Here is a 17,598-nt window from a genome sequence, read left to right on the forward strand (position 1 = left end):
TAACATGGTGGACCCTATATTGCAGCGGGGTGAATTTTTGAAAACTTGTTTATCTTTGTGCATTATGTAAAAAGAAACTCAATCAAAACCAAAAATGACACATGGGCTCTGAATCTACAACACCCAAGCACGGAGCATATTTGGATCCGATCCAAGTGGGAATCGATCTGTTCCTTCTTTGTTTATTGGGTGGGACCAGCCCTTCTGATCCCAACCACCCCAAACTTTGGGGAAGTTCAGCTCCCAGCTCTGTGGTGCAAGCTCATCTCTAAACAAAATGGGATCTTTCCAGCCAATGTCCTTTCCTCTGCCAAAGCCAAAGATACCAGCAAATCCTCACAAGCACCAAGTTATTTCTCTTTGGAGACTTCTCAGCCTGGTAGTAGGGGCTAGTGCAGGGCTTCTCAACCTTTTTCTTTCTAAGGTCCCCCCAACATGCTATAAAAACTCCACGGCCCACCTGTGCCATAATCACTGGTTTTCTGCAGATAAAAGCCAGAGTCGGCGTTAGGGGGAGCAAGCAGGGCAATTGCCTGGGGCCCCAGGTCAGAGCCCCAGGTGAAGCTACATAGCGCAGGCTTCAGCCCTGGGTGGCAGGGTCAGGACCCCGGGATTCAGCCCCATGCGGTGGGGCTTTGGCTTTCTACCCTGGTCCTCAGGGAGTCTAATGCTGGTCCTGCTTGATGGCCCCCTGAAACCTGCTTGAGGCCCCCTAGGGGGCCCCAGACCCCTGGTTGAGAACCACTGGGCTAGTGCACACCCAGTGTTCTCAGAAGGTGAGTGGGTCTTTATTTCACAGGTTTCAGAGTATTTCACAGATATTCGCTCACTCAACCCACAGCCTGAGAACTAGCAACACATTCCTAGCACACAGCATCGCCTGACGAGTGATGATTTCACCACCCCAAACTGGGCGATCAGGTTATGTTTTAACTGGACATGGTATGGTTTAAATTCTCATGTGGCCTGTAGCCTTTATCTCACAGCAGCATAATGACTAGGCACAAGAAATCAAGCATGGGACAGTTAAAGGACAGGGTGAAAAAGCATGATCACATCACCTTGCAAGAGATCAGTTTCAAATTTTTCTTACACCACAAGTGAAATGAGTGTTCCTTTTAGCTCAGGGCTCAGCACACACATACGCCCATCACAAAACCACCATTCAGTTTCACCAAAGGCAGCCCCCACAGCTCAGGAAAGGTCCAAGAGTGAACTAGCAAGAGATGGTAAACATGCAGAGGCTGATGAGGGCTCAGTAGTACTGGAATGGCAGAGATGCAATAGCTGCATTACTTACAGGATCTGTGTGTTAAAAAAAGAGATGGAAACAGTTCTTTTAATACAAAAATTAGGGCCAAAGTAATCCCAGAGGTATTTGACTGAAGTTAGTAGTTACACCCAGGATGAATTTGATCCTTAAACTATAGGGGGAGGGAAAGCCATATCTACCCTCATTGTTCCAGTCTGCTAGGTGGTCCCTGGCAAATAGCAGGAGGCAGCTGGAAGCTGTATTTCGCTCTTTGGTTCCTGAATAGCTCTGCTTGCAATGATCCTTTCTAAAAGCAGCACATTCCAGCTTCTGCAGCCTCCCGGTCCTTGGAGCACCTCCCGTCTTGGAAACACTTCATTTAGATTGTCCCCTACACCGGGCTTGAAACAGAGTATTGTACTTCCCTCGGGGTCGCTGCAGCAGAGCGTAAAGACCTTTCTCTAGGACCCTCTTTCTGTGGATCAAAAGCCTCCCAGCCCTCCAACCATCCTTCAGACTGAACCACGAGTGCAGCCAAGTTTCAAGCACAAATGGAAAGAACTTTGTTCTTCCTCAATACAATCCTTTATACGCTGGACACCAGATCCACTTCTTCCCCCCGTTGCAGGTTGCAGCGGGGCTGTAAGAGGGGAGGAGAGAAGCTGTTTTTGTCTCTCTCTCTCTCAACACTTTCATGGCCCCCCATATAGAAACAACTGTCTCTTTCTTTTTTGCCTGGGTAACCCACACACCTCCTGGCACCGAGACCACTTAGAGAGATCAAATGAGTCTGCTCTACAGGCTTAGCTAAACAGCCTGTTGGCTTTTAGCTCATGCGGTAGAGGCTCATGCTTTAAGTTCCGGAGACACCTGGTTTGAGCCCACCTGCCGAGGACCAGGGTCTGTCAGCACTGCACCAGCCTATAGGAGAAACAACTTGATTAATTTAATAGTGTTTGTTCTGGGGTTGGTTGGTTTTTTGTTCTTTTGCTCATTTGTGTGTGCATGGAGATTATTATGGAAAAGCTAAGCTGAAGAACCACAGTTTGCATTTAGTGCAGAACGTCCTGAGGCCTGTGGTCATTCTTGCCTCTAGTGGGAGGGAGTTCCACAGTCTAGGTCCAGGTCTTGTGAAAGTCTCCTGCACTCATGAGCCTCTCTTGTTAGTGGACAGTTTCATTGGCAAGGCAGAACATACCTGATGTGGAAGATCAGACTTGCAGAGGGAGAGGCGATCTGCCAGATAGCTATGGCCAATCCCATGGAGGGCTTTGATTATCAGCACAGAGTAGCTTAGGAAGCCAGTGCAGATAGCATCAAAATGTGCTCCCAACAACCTTTATGAGGAAGTACGTAGGCTGCTGCATTTTGTACTAGTGGGAGATTTTTCCAGAGCACATGGCTTTGAGCTGCAGTAATCAAGCCTGCATAGGATCAGCTGTTGTACAGTCTTTGGGCTTGTTGCAGATAGAAGTGGGTATTTTAGCTGCTAATGAGTGCTACTTGGGCATACAGTAGCCGTGAGGAGCCCAAAAGTACCCTAAGGCTGTGGATCAACAATCCCAGGGCAGATGCCCTCAACTGTGGAGGATGATATTCAGAGTACATCCTTCTTCACTGGTGGAATTGCAACGGTGGAACATCTCTAGCAAGGAAGCATAGTGCAGATGCCCTGGTGCCTGCCTGTATCAGTCTCTCACTGGGTACTTTTGCCCTTGCTACTCAATAACCATGACTACAATGAGGTTTCTCTTCTTAATCTCCCATCATTATCACTCCACTGGTGCTTGGCACAGTGGCGGTGCTAACGTAGACCAGCCAGCAGTGTTTTTACCACCAGGTCATCTAGACCTGCTTGAAGTCTACGCTGGAGCTCCCATGGTCGCCAGAATTGATGGAGCAGCAACAGTGCTAAGCAGTAGTGAAGGATTGAGAGTGTTTAGTGTAGACAGAGAATATGGGGCCAAGCACCTTCTCCAAGGTGTTGAGAGCTCTCATCTTCTTCTAGGTTGGAACCTTAGCCTTCACTTTTGGACCTCAGGGAACCTCAGGACTTAGTAGCCCCAGGCTCTCCTCCCAGTTCCTCCGTGTGCCAACAATTAAACCCCAGAAGATGCTCTGTGCAGCAACGTCTCAAGATCTGAGCAAAGTGGGAGCGAGGGGAAGTGAGAACACCACGCATGAAATCAGAGACACATAGCATGCAATGTAAACACCTGTTTAAAATGAGAGTAAAGAGACCACATACGTCACTGCTGTCCTCCCCAGGGCCGTCCCCTGCTGGCATCTCGCTGACAGACTCCATGCTGGGGTGGATCAGAGCAAACCTGTGCTGGAAACAGGAGGCTGAGCCCCAGAGAACACAGCTACAGCTCTGCTTATTTAGGCTTGAACCGCCCTCTCCACCAGCATCACCTCCTCGCCCCGCCCCTTGTTCATATGCTCAGAGGAAACCACACTCTTTATCTCACCCTGACCATTTTAACAACAACCGGAAATGCACAGAGGCCTCCTTGAATAGATCTTGAGCTATACTTTCTCCCCTGCTTGTGGACTCCCATCTGGGGTCCAGCATTGGGGAGGGAATGAGGCTGCGTTCCTCTGATCCACGGCTGGGTCCTCAGTTTCTTTCACATTATTAGCTATCGAGGGTTGTAGGTGAACGTGGCACTTTACGGTCACCCAAGGAGGCACCTTACAGTTCAACTCAGACCCAGGCAATGCAACTGAAATAAGAAAGGCTCTGAAGCAGAGGTGTCAGGGATAAGATGGACCAGGGAAGGCTTTGCAAAAGGAGTGGGAAGCCAAGGGGGCGATTGTTAATGAGTGGGAAGTAAGACGCTGTTTCAGGTGTAGGGGACCGAAGGAGAAGGGAGCAGCAGCGAGATAGGACAAGGCACAGGGCCTGTAACAGGGAACGGAATGAAACACGTGGGAAGATGCAGGCAGTCAGAGGCATGCACCATGTAGAAGGCAAGGATGTGGTGTTGAGGTCCTGGCCCGGGGTGTGAAGCCAGCTGTGGGGCTTTAGAGGGTGGAGTTCACTGTACATGCAAACACGGTGCAGGAGAGAATCATCCAGACTCCATTCCCATGAGAGTTTGTCAAAAGCAGAAGCGGTCTTCAAACCAAAGGCCACTGCACCGGAGTGGGTGGGAAATAAGAAATGTCGCTCAGGGGCAGGTGATCGTGTTTGACTGAGGTCAAGCTGGACCTACTCCAGTCTCTGCAGCTCAGTTCTGTACTTAAGCCACTGGAAAGAGCTAATCCAGTTAATCATCCCACTGTATTGCTGGAATGGAGAAGAGAATTATCCTCCCTAATGCTGGAAAGGGACATGCTGAGATGGCTGCTCCCCAGCAGGGGTTTCTGACCGGGTGCAGCAGATTTCAGAGAAGCAGCTCCTCTCCAGTTACGGGAACCAGAGTTACAAATTTTGTTTTACCAGCACTCTTCATTCTCACAAACAGTTTATCTGATTGCAAATTACCAGACAGATGAGTTAACGGCTGCTAACAGCAACGGCCATCCCCTTCAAGACATGCCCATCACAAGGGTGGGAAAACTTTTTGGCCTGAGGGCCACATCGGGGAATAGAAATTATATGGCGGGCCATGAATGCTCACAAAATTGGGGTTGGGGTGTGGGAGGGGGTGAGGGCTCTGGTTATGGGTGCAAGCTCTAAGGTGGGCTGGGAATGAGAGGTTTGGGGTGCAGGGTGCACCGTGCTGGGATTGAGGGGTTTGGAGAGCAGGAGCGGGATCAGGGCTGGGGTAGGGGTTTGGGGAGAGGCTCAGGGTGCAGACTCTGAGTGGCGCTTACCTTAAGCAGCTCCCGGAAGCAGTGGCATGTCCTTTCTCTGGCTCCTATGCGTGGAGAGGCCCCTGATTCTGGGAGCTACGTGGTACGGCCCCCGATCCGGCACCCTGGCTGGAGCCCCGGAGTGGGGCCCCCCCAACGTGGCGCCCCAGTGGGAGCTCGTGGGCTGGCTTAAAACAGCTCACGGGCTGGATCCAGCCCATGGGCTAGTTTGCCCACCCTGGCCTATCAAAAGGATCTGTATTCCTGTTCTCTTGATGTATGAGAGGGAAGGGAAGGATGGCAACCCAGAAAACCCCACCATCAGAAAGAAAATCAGCCTAGGAAATCTCAAAGGAAAGAGACAAGATGCTCTGGCACCTATATGTTTCATGTATGCGTGGTGTGTATGCAGTCTGCACATAAGGATGGACTTGGTCTTACATTTAAATAGTGCCTTTTCGCCAGGAGCATGTCACATGTTCACTGCCCATAAGCCGAATAAGCACCATGTTGACTGACATTCCAGGGACCTCCAGAGCTAAAAGCCTGAGTGGCTCCAGCTTGCACTAAAGAGGACAGGCTCCATAGCTGGGGCTGTAGCAGACGCCTATCCCTGCAGATCGGGCACAGCGTGGTGTCCACACAGCAGCCACCTCCAGCATTTGAATAACACTGGTCGAACCAGCTGTTGGCAGCACACAGGAGAAGTGCTTTGACTCTGCTCTGCTGAAGCCATGTAATCTACAGTGATTTCTCCCTCTTGGGGACAGGAAGCCACAAACGTTGCAGCTGCAGCAGTTCAGCTGGGCCTGCTAACTCCATCCCATAATGCAGTGGCTGGTTACGAGATCATGTCCTCTGCAGCAATTATGTGCACTAGGGGCCAGTACTTTGGGGGTCCCAGAAGGCACTGTTAGGGGTGCTGTGCCTGGACGATGTCAAAAACACTTATGCAAGGGCAAGTGAGACTACTAGCCATTTCATCCAACGGATGTCCTTGCAACCACTTCCTAGCTCAGTGTAGGCACCTTCTGAGTTGCAACCACTTCTGGGGTGAAACTCAGCATCTGTTTAACAGCATACAATGAACCATTAAACAGCTAGGTTTGGGTGAGACAGGGATGTCCTTTCCAACTGAAAATGCAGGGGGGAAGCTGAAGTAGGCAGAGAGAAAATGGACCAGGATGTGGGTTAACAGCCCTCACTCTTGTGAAAAATGCTACGAGATCCCTTAAAAATCCAGACAGCCAGACACTAGTTTTACATCTCATCCCCTCTGCCCATTCCCACTGACATACAATTGGGCCAGGACCTTCTGCCCAGTGGCTGGATAAGCACACACTCTCTCCAGTGACCTTGCAAGTGGAGGTTAATGCTAGTTCATTGATCAGACGGTGGAGACGCAACTGGGTGCAGGAGGGCTGAGTTCTTCCCTTACCATTTAAAAGGCTGCTTGTAACTATTCAATGACACTGCAAACCTCCCTCGCAGTTTCACAAGGACTCCCAATAGCATCTGCTTTCACTCCCGGCTCTGGAGAGCCAAACCTTTTTAGCCAGAGACAAGTGTTTTTCATTTGCAAGGGCCAGCAATGAACCCCGAGGGTGCAGTGCCTGGCAAAGAGTGTATGTCCTCCCTAACAGCACAGGAGAGAAACCCCTTCCTCCCCTTCCTACTGCAAGGTGGATAGGTCCATCTCAGTCTGCATCACCCACAGGTCTCGGTCCTTGTTTCAGGGCTGCACAGCGGGATCATTCCAATGAGAGTTTCAGTTGGGTGCACACATTGCAACAGCCTGGGAGGAACTGCGGTGAGGAAACCCTTCTTTTGTAACCCTCCCCTCTTGCTACTATCCCAGACGTTCAGGGGGGAGATGCCTTAGCAGCACTGTTTCCTCTCAAGTTCATTACACTGCTCAGCTTTAGGGGCCAGCTCTCTCCCTCTCCACTGTCAGACTGACTGATCCCTTGCTACAGATAATGTTCTCCTAAACGGCCAACTGGAGCCTGAGACCATAGGTACACTATGGATTTCTGCTGGAACAGTGAAGGCAGTCAGGGATGTGATGAGGTGTGATCCCTGATGGGCATAGCTGTGCCAGCAAAAGCCCCTAGTGTAGACTCAGTTATAAGCTGTGCTTTTACTGGTATAGCTTGTTTTGCTTGTGGAGGTGATTTTGCTAGACTGGAGCATCCACACTAGAAGCATTTTGTAGGTATAGTATATTGGTATTCTTACACTAGTAACACTTCGAGCGTAGACACTCCCCGAGTCTGCCAGCCTTCAGGAGTTTCAACCAAGTATTTGCTTCCTGTTGGGCTTAGACGATAGAGGGTTTCTCCCCTGCAACATGCTGGACTGGAATGATCGGTCAGACAGCTTTATTACCCCCTACATAGGCAGAATCTATTGGTGTTCTGCTTTGCAGTATCTGCAATATGCCCAGAAGCCAGTGCACCATAATTGAATATGGAAGAAATATAGAGGCAAACTGATTTTGGAAACTGTTTTCATCTTCGCGTTGAGGTGCCATGTGATAGGCAATAAAGCTTGTGATTGCAAAAGCAAGATCTGATGTAGCACAGCTCACAGGAGGTGCAAGAAGCTGTGGCATAAAACACAGACACCCATTTTCTCTCCATGAGCGGACAGCACCTTTCACTGGGTTCTTACAGAGGTCAAGTAACAAAACTCGCAGAAATCTCTTCTCTCTGCATGGGCAGAGAGGGTAACTTAAGAGTTTAGATAGTCCTTGTATCGGCTTCACCTTCCTTTGGAAGGTTCAAAAAATGCAATCCATCAAAATTGGTTTGAAAAGAAACACACAATGAAATAGAAATTCTTCAGTCATAGGCCAGCCACAATGCTGTGGTTTTCTCATTAAAAAAAGACTCCTAAATTAGAAACATGGAAAGCAGCAGCTTAAATATTTGAGGGACAGTTTTTTTAAAACTCAAAAAGTTTGAGCTAGTCATTGCATTTATGCACAAGAGCCTGGTTTTGCAGAGCTTTTCGGAAACATGGCTCAGATGGGGGACACAAGTACTTTAAATAAAGAATTTGACCTACTTTAAAATTACGATCACAGTGGTCAATACCCTCTAAACACACCTGCACCTTACAGCTGACCCTGCTCAGGGTTGCAAGGGAAGGTGCACGAACCCTCATGTGTATGCATGGAAGGGGCGAGGTCCTTGCTGGTCCTGAGTTTAGGGATCAGTTTAATCCTAGGCATGTGATCTCTCCATCCAGCCCAGAGTTCATTCAGGCAGCCTTTGCCATTGCATCTGGGCTCCTCCCAAAAGTAAGAGTGTGACGATGATATTAGACACCGTTATAAAGTATCTGATTTGACTGTATTTCTACCCAGAGATTGCACTGGTTACACACACGTAATTGTCCTTCTCCCACTCCCAAAATCCGGTAGCATGAATTTCGCATGAACTTTCTGGGACAGTGATTTTTGAATATGTATCGTCTGCTAGGGAAGATAAAACCTCCAGCACGTTCACATGTAGCTTGATCTCTGCCCTTCCTGATTCTTACCATAGATTTATGAGCTTCTTGATATTTTGCATCTCAGCTACCCTGTTCAATTTCTCTGAACAATTTCCACCACCAAAGCACAGATACTTAGCCAGACTCATGCAAACCACTCAAGAAAACCCAGGTCAAGAGACTGGTAGAGCACCCCAAAGAGAATGGCAATGGAAAGATCTGCTAAAATATACTGGCCAATACAGAGTAAAATACAGAGTAAGTATGAGCAACACCTTCAAGGGCCTATTCAGCACTTTCTGAAAATTAGACCCCCCTTCCAGGCATCTCCAACTGGGATCCCAAAGTCACTTTTGAAATCTGGGCCACCTGGGTGTGCCCCAAACTAGAGCGTGTTGCATCAAATAGCAGAGCCCTCTGAAAGAGGGTTTTAAAGCAGCATTGAATGCATCCAAGGTAAATGAGATGCGACGGTTGAGTGACCTGAGTCGTCAGAGAAAACTGAACAGATCAACAAAAGTCACTTTAAAAGGGATTTTCTCCTTTAAAGAGAACCCAGTGCTAAAAACAATTCTCAGTAAATGTAAGTAGCAGCTTGTCTTCCTACCTCTTGGCTTGGTTATCCTGCCGGTGGGCCCACAGCCTTTCCTCACTCTTATCTTGATCAGTGGGCTGGAAATACATGAAAAGTTGAAAAAATTATTTCAACATGAGTCTTACTCACTTCTCCTTTTAACACGCGGGGCCAGCTAGGGAGGAGGCTGGGTTGAATGACTATACAAAACTCTGCCCTGCCTGCTACTATTTGACAAGTCATAAGGAAAAACCCAAGAGGGCTACAGCATAAAAACGGAAAGCAATTTCATCTTGCAATCATAACATACCCTTCTCCTCCTCTTCAGATTCTCTGAAATACTGCTGCTGTCCTTGGGCTCAAAGTCCCAGATATTGCATCACCTGATGCACCCTCCCAGCATCAGTCTCTCCAGGAGTGTATGTTCAGTGCATTCTGCTGGCTGCCACTCCTTGCCTTGAATGGGATGCAAATCAAATTCCTTTCTCTTCCACAACGCACCCCCTCTCTGGGCTGCTGTTAGCTACACACACAGTCAAGAGGAGTAGGAGCACAAAGATTATTGGTATCCTGCCTAGAAATATGAGAAAGCCTTCCATCCTGAGGGATCCCCAAACTGCTTCAACTATAGCAATGCAGAAAAGCAGCCACCTCTGGGCTGGATGACAAGAAACCCAGAACAGTATGTTGCCCCACACTTAGGGAATTTTGGACACCAGGGCAAACACCTACTCTTACAAGAAGTGCCAGGGACTTTTAATGCCAATGCAGGGCAGACAGGAGCTTTGTTTAAGCTCTCATCCTAAGACTACAGTGCCACACATTTTCACATATACAGGGAACCACGGTGCCGGGTGCATAGTTTTTACATTAAATGCTCCCAGTCAAAAGACAACATGCGATCACGTCTCCTCTGAGCCACAGAGATGCTGCGTTCCTGAAGATACGGGAATGGTTTTTACTGAACAAATTATGTCACTAAGGAGTTTCTCTCTTCGCCCTTTCCAACAACATGAATTTGATTGTGCCATTTATACCATAGATCAGCTGCACTTGGGCGCCTAGTATCGCACTGGACACGGACCCACTCCATAACCTCTGTACCAGGTCCGATTCCACGACCAGTTCAGAAATTCTTAGAGGTTCTCACAATAACCTTTTTGGCATGGCACAACATGCCAGGGAACAAGCTGTTCGAGCTTGGGCTGCATTACCTGGTAGGTCAGGACAGGATGTTCCACCACGAAGTGTCCTCCTCAGGACTGCGTGTTCCCGGGGCAATGAAGGGGTAAAACCCTTCCATCCTGAACATTATCCCAGCACTCCTCTGGAGAGAAGGGGGGGTTGAGACAAGCCCAACACAGCAATTATTAAAGAATTAATGGCGAGACCAGTGGTTTCTGACTCAGACCTTGCCTGATTTTTCCTTCCTCCTGCTAATTCTCCAGTTACTGCCCTGGATAATTTAGCCATGCTTCTTTTTAATTAGATTTAACGAGCTTTCAGTGGCCTCTGGCTTATGGAGGATGTTGTCCAGTTGGACATTTGTTCTGTTTGCAGTTCTCCTCAGAAACTTAAAATAACATTTTCTCTCTACTAATTTAATCTTTAATACATGTGGCAAAGTTATTTTTTCCCCTCCCTGTGCATTTCCCATTAAGATGAATTCAGCCGCAGTACCCTTTGTTTATTCACTTCCATATATTTGCAGTAGCACCATCCCTAACAGAACAGCTCAGGGAAACAGTCATTGTTTCACTGCTATTGGAGGGGCAGGAAAGGAGGCTTCAGAGTTCATAGGCCATTCCCTCACCAATTTCACACCATTCTAGAGCCCATCTTTAGACCTCAAAACACATCAGTGTCCCCTTAAGACCAAGTCAGATGCTTCTGAGAAAGGCAAGGTCAAGTGGTTTGAGCTCACATCTGGGATCCAGACTCAGCATGTTGCCTGGGCAACCAGGTATTTTACGTATTAATGTACCCAACATACCTACTATATGTGCCCAGGCACCATACATAAGATTATTGACCAGCTTCAATATTGAGAGACTCACCCCACAATCACCTCTTCCCCACACATGAGAGCCTGAGAAAAAGAATGGGCCCTGAAGAGCAGCAGACTTGGGCCAGTGGAGGAAGCACATTTCAGAGCCGAGACCTTACCAGTGGGCACTGTGGGTGACCACCCAGGGCAATGTGGTCAAGAGGCAAGGAACAGGGCAGGCCTGGGGTGCAAAGACATGGAAGGGAGCTCAGGTCAATGGGGGGCTGCGGGGAAGGCAGTGGGACCTGGGGACAATGGGTTGGGAGCCCAGGGAGACAGCAGATGCTAGGAGCGATGGGGGAACTCGGGGAGGCAGCGGGGCCAGGAGCACCAAAATACAAGTTCGTCCAGTGCACCATTTTCCCCAAGGCCGGCCCTATCAGCAGTCTCTGGATATAGAGATCAAGACACAGTGGGTATGTCTACACTGGAATAAAACACCCATGGCTGGCCCGGGTCAGAAAAGTCGGGCTTGCGTGGCTTGGGCTGTGGGGTTATAAATTGCGGTGCAGATGCCTAGACTCAGGCTGGAGCCTGGCATCTTCCCCCTTCGCGGGGTCCCACAGTCCAGGCTCCAGCCTGAGCCCTGACGTCTACACTGCAATTTTTAGCTCGGCAGCCCAAGGTCTATGAGCCCGACTCAGCTGACACATGCTCTGAGACTTGGTGCCACAGGTTTTTTTATCACAGTATAGACATATCCTCAGCCAGCCAGAACCCAGGCCTTACAGGGCTACCTGCACTGACCCACAGGAGAGAGTCTAAAGTTATCTTTGCATGGCATAAAGGGAAATTTTAGAAAGGTGGGGTTTTCCATACCAGATCATAGCTGGGAAAGGGCCAATACCTGTTGCTCAAGAGAGTAGCAATTCCTGCTGCTGCTTCAGTGAGAGCATCCTATTGCACAAGTGGCCAATTACTCAATGCTGCCCATGGAGATGGAGGTGGGTAGGGCGGAGTTCCTTCCTGACCCCCCCTCTCCCCAACGATCAGTTACATCCTAAAGCATGAGATTTGATCACCCCATTGGCTGGCCTAACTATACATCATTGCTCATACAATTTGTTAGAATATAAATATTCAGGCCTGTCTGTAAAGGCCTATACTCGAAGAATTTAGGTGTATTCTTATCATTTAGCTAGTTATAGAGGTATAAAAGAAAGAATCAAAATCACTGTCGGCCGGTGTAAGGGCCTTCTCTTATTGTGACAACCTGAGGCCCTGTGCTTAGGCTAAGGCCTCTGGATAAGCAGCAGAGGCAGCCATAAGCTGGGAAGCGACAGGTCACATCCTCACATTCCAAACTGGTCACATTGAAATAAGGTGCTTTTGGCTGTTAGGAATACAATCCTGTCCTGTTTCAGAGTAACAGTCGTGTTAGTCTGTATTCGCAAAAAGAAAAGGAGTACTTGTGACACCTTAGAGACTAACCAATTTATTTGAGCATAAGTTTTCGTGAGCTACAGCTCACTTCATCGGATGCACGGATGTAGCTCATGAAAGCTTATGCTCAAATAAATTGGTTAGTCTCTAAGGTGCCACAAGTACTCCTTTTCTTTTTGCAAATCCTGTCCTGATAATGCCTATCACCTCCAGAGAAAGAGAAGTGCTTAGAAGATGTAAAAGAAAACTTAGTTTGATAGCATCCTGTCTGGCAAGAACTCACTTATCAATAGCTGGGATCTGAAATCCGATGAAGTGAGCTGTAGCTCATGAAAGCTTATGCTCAAATAAATTTGTTAGTCTCTAAGGAGCCACAAGTACTCCTTTTCTTTTTGTCTCATTTCTTTGTTGTTCTATCACTGTAGTCCCCATTTCCCTATTGTTTGTCTGAATAATCTCTGTCTGATTCTGTGATTGTTTCTGTCTGCTGTATAATTAAGTTTGCTGGGTGTAAACTAATTAAGGTGGTAGGATATAATTGGTTAAATAATCATGTTACAATATGTTAGGATTGGTTAGTTAAATTTCAGTAAAATGACTGGTTAAGGTACAGCTAAGCAGAACTCAAGTTTTACTATATAGTCTGCAGCCAATCAGGAAGAAAGAGGGGGGGGAATGGGAACAGGGAATGGGGTTGGGGAAACTGGAATCATGTTTTGCTAAGAGGGTGAATGGGAACAGGGACACAGGCAAGGCTCTGTGGTGTCAGAGCTGGGAAGGGGGACACTGAGGAAGGAAACTGGAATCATGCTTGCTGGAAGTTCACCCCAATAAACATCTAATTGTTTGCACCTTTGGACTTCGGGTATTGTTGCTCTCTGTTCATGCAAGAAGGACCAAGGAAGTAAGCGGATGAAGGAATAAGCCCCTAACACAATTATCCAGCCCTTTTTCACATCCACCTATTAGCAGCAGCAGACATATTTAACCATATGACCTGCCACAGCAGCAAACAGATAGCATCAGAGCAAACGGAACTCTAATACCAACTTTGAGTTTAATCCCATGATCAGCCCAATGTAACATAACTGACTCACTCTAGTGAACGGAGCCGTGAGCATTGCCTAGCATGACAGCAACAGGAATGCATCCGATGAAGCGAGCTGTAGCTCACGAAAGCTCATGCTCAAATAAATTGGTTAGTCTCTAAGGTGCCACAAGTCCTCCTTTTCTTTTTGCGAATACAGACTGACACGGCGGTTACTCTGAAACCAGCAACAGGAGTGTTATTTGCCCCCCCCCCCCAGACAGTTCATAGGTCTATATGCTCCACTATATGCACCCCCCCCAACTTTAAAGGATATCATATAATCACATACAATGTTCTATATGATGACACAATTTTTTTCCCCTGAAATGATGCCCCTGGACTGCAAGCCGGACAACAATTTACAAAGCGGCCCCCCGGTTTCACATCCCCTCTTTTGAAAGCTTATGTGCATCTAGCCATTTAAAACCCACACCCCAGCATATCAGCCTCCTTCCACAGATTCAATCCAAGCCTCAAGCCTGGGAACTAGCCCTCAGTCCCAGTCAATTTTAACAAACACACCAACGCCTGCCCATTATCTCAAGCCCACACATGTATGTGCATGACACAAACCATTTTCCAACTGCTCTCTCTCTCAGGAAACTCAAAACATGCATCCAAACCACCAAACCCATTTACCTGAGGGGATCAGGAGAGATTCACTCACAGGGACACTCCCTGCAATGCCTGCCACTGAAATATTTCAGGCTGAACTTTGCCCCTTGCTGTCCCCATTTGCATTTACTAAGAGAGCCTGCTTCCCAGGCTGTGACTGCACAGGCCAGACCACCTCGATCACCAGGGACAAGATCAATTGCTTTTTTCCATTAGTTACTGAGTATAGGAAGGCAGGAAGCAACCCTGCAGGCACTGGAAGGAAAACTGCATGCTGGATATGAATGGGGTAGCTGGCGAGCCAGGCTTGTTCCACTGCAATCCCAGAGACAGAGTTACATGACTCAGCTGCTTCATCTGGAAGTAAATTAATGCAAAACGCAGATTTTATTACGATGAGTTCTGCTCATAGGATAACAACAGTGCATTTATTACGGTCTCAGCAGGACTGTGCGCATGCTGGGACTGGTCTGCTTTGCTTCCAGTGTTCCACTTTCTGAACAAAAACAAATGCCAGCATTTCAAACTGAGGGCCTGATCCAACTCCTGCGGACATCTGTCAGAGTTGGAATGGACCCTAAAGTAAAAGCATCAGCACTTACCAGAACCACTCAAATAGCAAGTGAGAACAGCAGTTCAGCCAGTTAGTTTCCCCATTCTCAATAACTGGAAGGTTTGTCTAGTCAACTAATAAGTACTATGGGGATGGGCTCATTAGAGATACCACAGATTAGTTCAGATGTCCACAGAACTAGAACAAGAGCAGTCAGCAAAACGCAGCAGCAGAGTTGTAGAAAGTTGTATATTTCAAAGGTGGTGGGAGAGAATTAATAAACAGTACCTGGAATTCTTGTAGTAGCAGTTTTCATCAGGTGATTGCAAAGCATTTTAGAAACATTAATTAAGCTTCACTACACCCAGTGAGGCAGGGAAAATATCCCCATATTAATGATAGGGAAACTGAGGCAAAGAGATTACGTGATTTACCCAATCTCAAATAGAGGATAAGCAATAGAGCCAGGTGAAGAACTCCTGACTTCTGGTCCTGTGCGCTAACCACTGATGCCTCTGTTATTGCTATCGTCCCATTAGCACTTACAGACTTCAGGATCCAATAAGCTCCTAAAGTCTGTGGGGGGTTTTAAAAACCTTTTTATTGGTTCAGTAGGGCCAAAACCACCACATACAATACAAGACTGTCCAAATGACACATCACAATGGTATGATTTTAGGATCACAGGATGTCGACTTAGTGCTGGTTTAGAACTAATTAAAGATCCAACATGCTGAAACTAGATCTGGAAACATTAATTAATGCCATTTCCTAGCCCTCTGCTCTCACTTCCAAGCGGAGGCAGTGCTTCCACGCCACTTATCTCTACATCAGGTTCTTAACAATAAGACGAAACTTCTCCCTAGAGCTTTTTATCTGCGGATACCAAAGCGCTTTCCAAAGGAAAGTAAGATCATTACCCCCAATTTCCAGATGGGGTAACAAATACAGAGACGAAGTGTCTCACTCAAGGTCACGCAATAGCTCAGTGGCAGAATCAGGAATAGAAAATCCAGGTCTCCTGACTCCCAGTTTAGAGCCCCATCCACTAGACCACCCTGTCTCCCGCAGGCAGCTGCAAGGGTTCTTCTTGTGCCAGAATACTCAACATGGCTTCTCAGTAGCTCAATGGGGTTTGTAGATTTGGTGGCCACTTGGGTCGGGGACAGGGAGATTTATCAGTCTGCTGAGTTAGCAGCCATTTTAGAGCAAAGGGCTCTATCACTGGGTCTGTACAGTGTTCTCTATTTGTTCTACTCCTAGTGTGTAGAGACCAGGCTCTATTTCTATGTGGATTTCACTACAGAATCTGATGGATTCTGATTAAATCTGCCCCCAGTTAAACCCAGGCAGCTCCATTGAATTAAATATCCTGGTCCAAGCCTTGATCATCTCATGGCTCAGCTACTGCATCCTCTACATCTTAGGCCTTCCTCACACATGCTTCACAGCTCCCCAATCTATTCAAAACTGCTGCAAAAATCTTCTCGGCTATGACCATGATCCACCCCCCTCCCCGCTCCATAAATCCTTTCACTCACACCCTATTGCCCCTTCAATCAGATTCACATCTGTGCGAGGGCATGGTGAGAGGGAAGCGTATTTGTTCTCCAACCTATTGCAAGAGGAACTGCAACAAAAAGGGTTAGGGACCACTGATTTAGACAACTGATTTCAATTCTTCAGATTGAAAAGGTTTGTCCGGTCACAACTCGCTCCGGCCCCCTGGAGCGTATCCAGTTGTTAGCAGACAGGACTCTCTACCTGCTTATCTCAGAACCTCCACTGGACTGGACTGGGAAGGAGACACCTTCCCGCTCAGTTTTCAGATGTGAGCGCCTTTAGTGAGCTGGCAAAGGGCCCAAGGGAAGACACACTCACTTTCAGCACTGGATCCAGTTGTCAGCAGAGCCTCGTGTCCGTATTTCTTCTCTGGGACACATCCAGCAGAGGCAGGATTAATCAGGGCTGTGGAGTCACACCATATGTACCAGAGCTGCTGGGAAAGTCCCAGGGGGCAGGAGCACAGGCAGCGCTGTACCCAACCATAAATTCCTTGGGATTTTCTGTGCTTGGGCAAAAGGAAATCACGGAAGGACATAAAAACCAAGTGTAGGATCCCTGCAGTACAAAGCACTCTGCTATAGCCATGGGAAGTGTTTTAGGGCATCTCCAAGGCTACACTCCGGGAAGCTAGCAGAAACTATTGCTGGCTTTGAAATTACTCATGACAAATGTAATCCATAAAACAGGATTTACCAGGATCTCATTGTGCTGTAAGATTCCCTTTCGTCTTGTGTCTCACTCCTCCCCATCTTCATCTCATTAGGGAAAAACCCGACAGCTAAGCAACCTCTGGTTCAAATTACATGTATAATACAGCCTGGTAGGCTGCCAAAGCTGAGTGTACAGTAGCTAGAGACTTGGGTTTGGAAGATGGTCATGTCAGTGGGTGGGTGAATATCAGGTGTGTTAAAGTGGCTTGTTTTCAGCTCATGGAAGGAAGGAAGAGGAGTAGGGCTGAGGCTGCTGGTTTCCTGCTATGGACCAGATCCTGAATGCCCTCAACTCCCATTCACTTCAGTGGGAGCTAGAGGTGTTCACCATCTCACAGCATTTGGCCTAAGTGAGCACACTGGTTCTTCAAGCTGTAGTTGACTATAAGTCACTGCATCCTAGAGAACGAAAGGGTGAAAACAGTCACCCCAGGAATTCAGGGTCCTCAAAGCCTGAGGAGACACTATGCTAATACTTCACTGGAATACTTTGTCACTCTACAGCACCT

General features: G+C 47.6%; 1 protein-coding gene across 4 annotated transcripts in view; it reads right to left on the reverse strand.

Annotated features, from left to right (window-relative positions):
• Nucleotides 1–14,429, reverse strand: part of UNC13D (unc-13 homolog D) — a 54,171-nt gene extending 39,742 nt beyond the window's left edge. The window contains exons 1-3 of one of the 4 annotated variants that reach the window (XM_084646578.1): nt 14,285–14,429; nt 10,340–10,452; nt 9,159–9,223 (exon numbers count right to left, since the gene is read on the reverse strand). The gene's annotated coding sequence lies outside the window, so the exon portion shown is untranslated. Of the gene's footprint in view, nt 1–9,158; nt 9,224–9,435; nt 9,567–10,339; nt 10,453–14,284 lie in introns of those variants that run through there. The other 3 variants (XM_084646577.1, XM_084646579.1, XM_084646580.1) reach the window with 3 other exon arrangements.
• Nucleotides 14,430–17,598: the final 3,169 nt, after the last annotated feature.

The sequence above is a fragment of the Lepidochelys olivacea genome, assembly GCF_965140295.1.
Source record: "Lepidochelys olivacea isolate rLepOli2 genome assembly, chromosome: 14".
Taxonomy (NCBI): Eukaryota; Metazoa; Chordata; order Testudines; family Cheloniidae; genus Lepidochelys; species Lepidochelys olivacea.